Source organism: Drosophila miranda, assembly GCF_003369915.1.
Source record: "Drosophila miranda strain MSH22 chromosome Y unlocalized genomic scaffold, D.miranda_PacBio2.1 Contig_Y5_pilon, whole genome shotgun sequence".
Classification (NCBI taxonomy): Eukaryota; Metazoa; Arthropoda; class Insecta; order Diptera; family Drosophilidae; genus Drosophila; species Drosophila miranda.
In genome coordinates, this window is record NW_022881647.1 from 1,125,951 (window position 1) to 1,131,884 (window position 5,934).

General features: G+C 51.2%; 1 pseudogene; it reads right to left on the reverse strand.

Annotated features, from left to right (window-relative positions):
• Window positions 1-2,848: 2,848 nt before the first annotated feature.
• LOC117195088 lies at window positions 2,849-5,036 on the reverse strand (annotated as a pseudogene).
• Window positions 5,037-5,934: the final 898 nt, after the last annotated feature.

Genomic DNA, 5,934 nt, shown 5'->3' on the forward strand with positions numbered 1-5,934 from the left:
GTTGCCGCTTGCTCGCCGGAGTGTCTTTGGCAGCACTCTCGATCGAGCGTTGCCTCTTGGTGGCCAACATCTCCTCCAACTTGTTGGGCGAATCCACCGTTTGTTGCCTTCATCTGCGGCAACTGCGCGTAGTATTCGCGGCCCTCCTGTACCCGTACCTTGAGGGCCGCCTTATACTGAGCTTTTGCCTTCATCCCCTCCCTGGAACGCTTCGGCCCTTCCCTACGCAGGGAGCTGGTACCTGGTTCCGGCGAGCGGAGAAGGCTTTCCTCTTCGGTCTTGCTAAGGGATAGCACGCTCTCCAGTCCGAGTCTGCATCGACAACGGCACCCGCGCGGCTCACCCTGCAACGCGTCGTTTTTTGTGCAGTAGTATTACAACTGACATGACCTGCTCCGCCATGCCCGAGGTGTGACCGCTGGCGACACGCAGAGAGGATTGCTCCTCCCCGTGCCCGCCGGTGGTAGCAGTCACGCTTTCCACCGACGTTTGGGTTGACATCCCAACCCGTGTTTGCTCCTTATCTACCTCCATATTTGGCCCGAAGGTCCATGCCGGCTAATGTTTTTCGGGGGACCACCCCCTAGCGTTTTATGCCTGGCCGCCAGGCACCTCTAGCCATGGCCTTGGTTCAGTTCCCCCGACTTTAGATCGGGAAGACGATGGACCATAGCCTTAGCTAGACACTGCATTACCCCGGTCAAGGCAAGCGACAGTGCATTATCCTCGCCCGGGATAATGCAGTGTCCATTGCCCAGCCGGCACCCTCGTGGAGGGTTCAGCTAGAGGTTTTTGCCAGCCGATGCGGGTGTAAGACTCCCATCTTACTCTAGTAGACTACTATTAGTAAACTTCCCATCCTTAGTTAAACCGTATAAAAAAAAAAAAATGCTTGGTGTGATATTTATGCACAACTTGATCAGGGGTGACATAGACAGCCCTGATCTGTTGAGCCGCATAAACTTCACGATTCCTATTAGACTGACTAGAAATTTTATACCGTTGTTCCTTCCACTTTGTACATCGATATATTCCTTGCATGAACCGTTTAGGGTCTTATGCTCGGATTATAATTCCCTCTACCATATTATATCCACCACTAATTCTCTTCCTCTTATTAAATTATTAATCCTTACACACCTTTCTATCAATTAGTAACTGTAGTGGTATTTGTATTTTGATTGCATGCTTAGTTTCTTAGTAAGTTTAGTACTAATTTTCCTCGAATGTTAGTCTAATAGCTATCTTTCTTGCATGTTCGCGTTTGGTTCGGCTACGCACCGCGCGTCATGCGGCAGCGCCCCTCGGTCGGTTGGGCGGGAGGAGGGCTGTGTTTTGCCTGCGATCCGCGCGTAACAGCCTTCTGCTGGTGTCACACGGCGGCACTTGACGGTGCAGTAACTGCATCGCCTCTTGAAAGATGCAGTCATTGCATGTCAACGTCCAAAGTAAGAAAAAAAAAAAAAAAATTAGTGTGTGAATCGAAAAGATACATTATTACCCGCTTAAAGCGAATGGATTTGAGAGCCTTTTGAATATGTAAATGCTCCTTGAAGAGATTGAAAAAGAACAGAGCACACAGAAACACAGCACACCCATGAATTGAACAAGATTTCACGTTTATTAAAAGTGTGTTTAAAGTGTTTTTAATACTTCCCATATTTATTCTTCCCGAATTCTTGGTAGCCTACTTTTAAAGCTAATTTTTAACGACTTGGGTTCTCCGATTTATTTAAAATATGTTCCGTTTTGTTCAATGACTTGTTGCGACCAATCGACATTTTTATGTCGCGAAGAAACACTTTAAAATAAATACAAAATATTATATTTTTGGGAGGTATATGTATTTTTTTGTAATGAAAAATAAATTTGGCTTAAATGTTTTTCTTTTTCTGGGTGTGGATAGTGCTTTTAACCAGCGAAGATGGTTCCATTTTAAGTATTGGGATCCTCCATTTGTAGATTTCCAATTTTTTACCTAATATGTGCAACTTAAGCCCCCAAAAAACCTCTTGGTTAAGTTAATGGTTGTATCAAAATTCTTAAATTCCCCTCAGAGCAGACCTGTGTGTGGAGGGATGCCACATCCCACCCACATGTGGGACACTCGTTTTATTTTGTTGATTTACCCCGTGCTCTCGTGTGCCCGTGTCTTATTTACAGCGACTTTGGTCGCATCGAGTCAAATTAATATTTAATTCGTGTGCGTTTCCCAGGTTGTATTATGTGTATTGTGTATTTGGGCTCTGGCAAAAGGCTTGGGCAAACAGCACGCTCTCCTTCGTCCTCTGGTTATCATCAGTCTTCATATATGGTGGATGCATGGGTTGGGATGGGATGGGGGGATAATTGGGTATGTCTTCCTTCTCCTTTTGTCTTCAGCGAAATTTGAAACGCAGGGTGCTGGGGGGAGAGCTTTGGGATCATCGCGATGTTTACCTGGAGCACTCACTCGCGTTTTGAGGCTATTGAAATATTCCGTTTGACCCGAAAACAAACACATACTGTCGTGTGTGGGATGGGGGCAAGTTCCCGAAAAGAAATTTCAAGTCGAAGCTTGTTTGCTCCTGCCACTGCTCCTGCCCCTGACCTGTCTATAAATTTCCGGCTGTTTACAGCATTTGCTCAAAGAAGAAGATGCCTATGACTCTGACTCCTGGTCGTTCTCTCTGTTAATCACTGTTTTCATTATTCTGCCCGACTTTTGCTGATTCGCACAATCGGCAGCGGTTATCACGCCCGTTCGAATGGGTGGAGGGGAGGTCCTACCCCAGAGTGCAATATCGTGCTGGAGCACGATATTTGGCCTGGCAGCGGGGGAAGGACACGTGGTAGTAAAAGGTGGTGTCCCGAGCAATCGTTATATTTTCTAGTCTAGTCTTCACTGCATATCGAACTGGGAGGCACGAATCAGGCCATGAACATACGGCTGAGAGAACTCCTCGACGACAGCATCGGTCATCTGATGCAGCCGGTCGTCCAGCTCCAGCCACTCCTTCTCCTCGGGCGGCACAGATCTCGGTGTAGTAGCGCAGCTTGTGGTCGCGACTGGTGCTGCGCAGACTGACCACGAAGCCGTTTGTGAAGGTGAACCTGATCATCTGCTCGCTGGGAACCATCGGCAGTCGCGCCTTGCGATCCGCATAGGCGGTGTCCAGGCCCTTAGTCAGATCCCGGACGTGCACCACCTCGAAGGCGCCATCGAAGATGCACTTGGGATAGGTGCCCGGCAGGTCCTCCTCAAAAGTTGCGCAGCCGCTCGAAGATCTGCTCAATTCAGCTCCGGATCCTCGCAGGTGTAGTACGAGGAGAGCGTCGCATGGTAGCCGTACATGTCGTAGATCTCGCGCAGCTTCTCGATGAGCGTCAGGCTGCGGCTGGTCCGCAGGTGGCAGGCCATCGTGGCGAGATGCGTGGCCGCCGTTGATTCCATCCTTGTCCGCCACATTCATGCCAAACATGAAGCCCAGAGGCTCCTCGAAGGCGAAGAGAACCGTCCGCCAGCGGCCTGCAGCTCCAGCGCCTTGTTCCCCATCCACTTGAGGCCCGTCAGGCGTCTCCACGTGCGTGAATCCTTCCGCTCGGGCAATGGCCCCCGCAATCCTGGAGCTGACCATGCTCGAGAGCATGATGCAGTTGCTCACGTCCGGCTTGGACGTGCGCGCCCGATAGCTCTCCAGCGCCCACCAAGCGAGCAGGGCTCCCAGCTCGTTGCCCGTGAAAATCTTCCAGCGACCCTTGGGATCCAGTTCGGCAGCGGCCAGGCGATCAGCATCCGGATCGTTCTTGATAGCCATCAGCAGGGCCTCCCTTCCCTCTGCCAGGGATCAGAGAGATCAGTGATTAGATATACATACATATATGCAATGGAGTGTCTGTGACTCACCTTCCGGATTGGATAGACGAGGGTGTGGAACTCCGGATCCGGATCCTTTTGCTCCGGCACGGGATGAGCGGCTTGAGACGCGCCTGGTAGAAGGCCTCCCGCATGAAGGAGTAGCCCACGCCGTGCATCGGCGTGTAGATGAACCGCAGTTGGCTGCACTCGTTCGTCTCCAGGTGGACGGGCGGCAGGAGCTTCTTCAGCATCTCATAGTACATCGGATAGATCTGGCGGTAGGGGTCCTCGACCAGCGGGCTCGCCGTCAGAATGCAGAGATCCCACGAGGAGGGCGTCGGCTCCAGGTTGCCATAATTCATCGTAGATCTTCTTGTCGTGGGGCGGCAGTATCTGGGCCCCATTGGCGGCGTACACCTTGAATCCATTGTCCTCCTTGGGGTTGTGCGAAGCCGTCACCACAACGCCCGCCAGGCACTTGAGCGCCGAAACGGTGAAGGGTATGAAGGGGGTCCGGTGTCATGCGATTGAACAGATACACCTTGTAGCCGCTGTTGAGGAACACCGCCGACGTCAGCTGGGCGAAACGCTTGCTGTTGTAACGCCCATCGTAGCCGATGACCACGCCCTGCGTCTCCCGCTTCTGGATGCTCGGATAGCAGTCGGTGAGTATGCGGCCAGCCCCTGGGCGGTCTGGATAATCACCAGATCGTTGATGGAATCGAATCCGGCTCGCATCCCGCCCCTCATTCCCGCCGTGCCGAAGGGTATGCGATTGCAGAGGCGAACGCGCAGAGCATGCCAGTCCTGGTCGTGCACCGCCTCGATCACCTGGTCCAGAGTGGCCTCGTTGCGATCCCACAACACCCAGTTCTTGATCTGCTTGTCGAGATCCTCCTGGCCGGACAGCTGCAGCGAATTGAGCACCTCGGCGGGCGTCTTTGGGTCTTCTTGGTGGACATCTTCTAGGGCCAAATCGATGATACAATGATCACTGTTTACTATGAACAATTTTGTTGTCTGTGTGTTTTTTGTCGGATGTGTGTGACTGGTAACCCCTGACCTACCCTCCCTAGGATTTGCATTGCTGTTGCTCCCTTCGAACGATTGAAAAATTTATGCCCAAACTCATTGCGATTTACGAGCCCCCAGAGGGGGGCCAGAGACCGGAGACCAGAGACCAGAGACCAGAGACCATGGCTAAGCTCCACATCAACCGCAAATTGAACCATTGGCAATTTGATTTGGCCTGGCCATTGGATTTATAGCCTCTTGCGGATGCCAGAATGCCGGAAAAAAAAACGAAAGTTGAAGACGAGAGGCAAAGACTGTCCACATCAGAATTGATATATATATGTATATATATGTGTATGTATAGATTATTTTATGAACTGTTTCGCTCACTCTACCGGTCTTTGTCCTTTCTTTATAGCAGCATTAACATGATTTTCAATTTGACATCAATTATGCAAAGCGAGTCTAGGAGCCCAACATCTTCTCTCCTTCTATGTGCTTTTGGCGTCCATTGGTGTGGGTAATTTGCAGAGCAGTAATTGGGTTACCCATGCAACATGCAACATTCATCAGCGGGGGGGGGGGGGGGTCGGGTGGGGTGGGGGGGTTGCCTCATGCTGGGCTGTGCCTCATGTCAATTGCATTCTAAACATTCAACGGCAGTGCTTTCAGCTCCACAGCTCCTCATCGGCATGCATTCGCATTTGGAATCCGTAGTGGCAGCATTAGTTAGGACCTCACACACACATTGGAAATGCATTTCGCGTCAAATTGTCAGAGTGTTAATTAAAAATGGACACTTGAATAGGCAGGAGCAGGAGGCGGCCACTCACATGCACACATCGAGCTGCAGTTGCCGTTGCCTACTCGGCGGTTGTGGTAATTGTCCTGCACAACCTGGCCCCCATACCCCCCCCCCCCCCCCCCCCCCCCCCTCTCATGCCTCGTCCATAATCCTCCTGTGGCAATGGAGATGAAAGAAGCTGTTTTTGCAAGCCGCACGATAGTCCTATAGAGGCAGAAATCATTGTTCAACAGTGGACGTCGGCATAAGGAAAGAGCCTTTCAAGGTTCAATGTCAA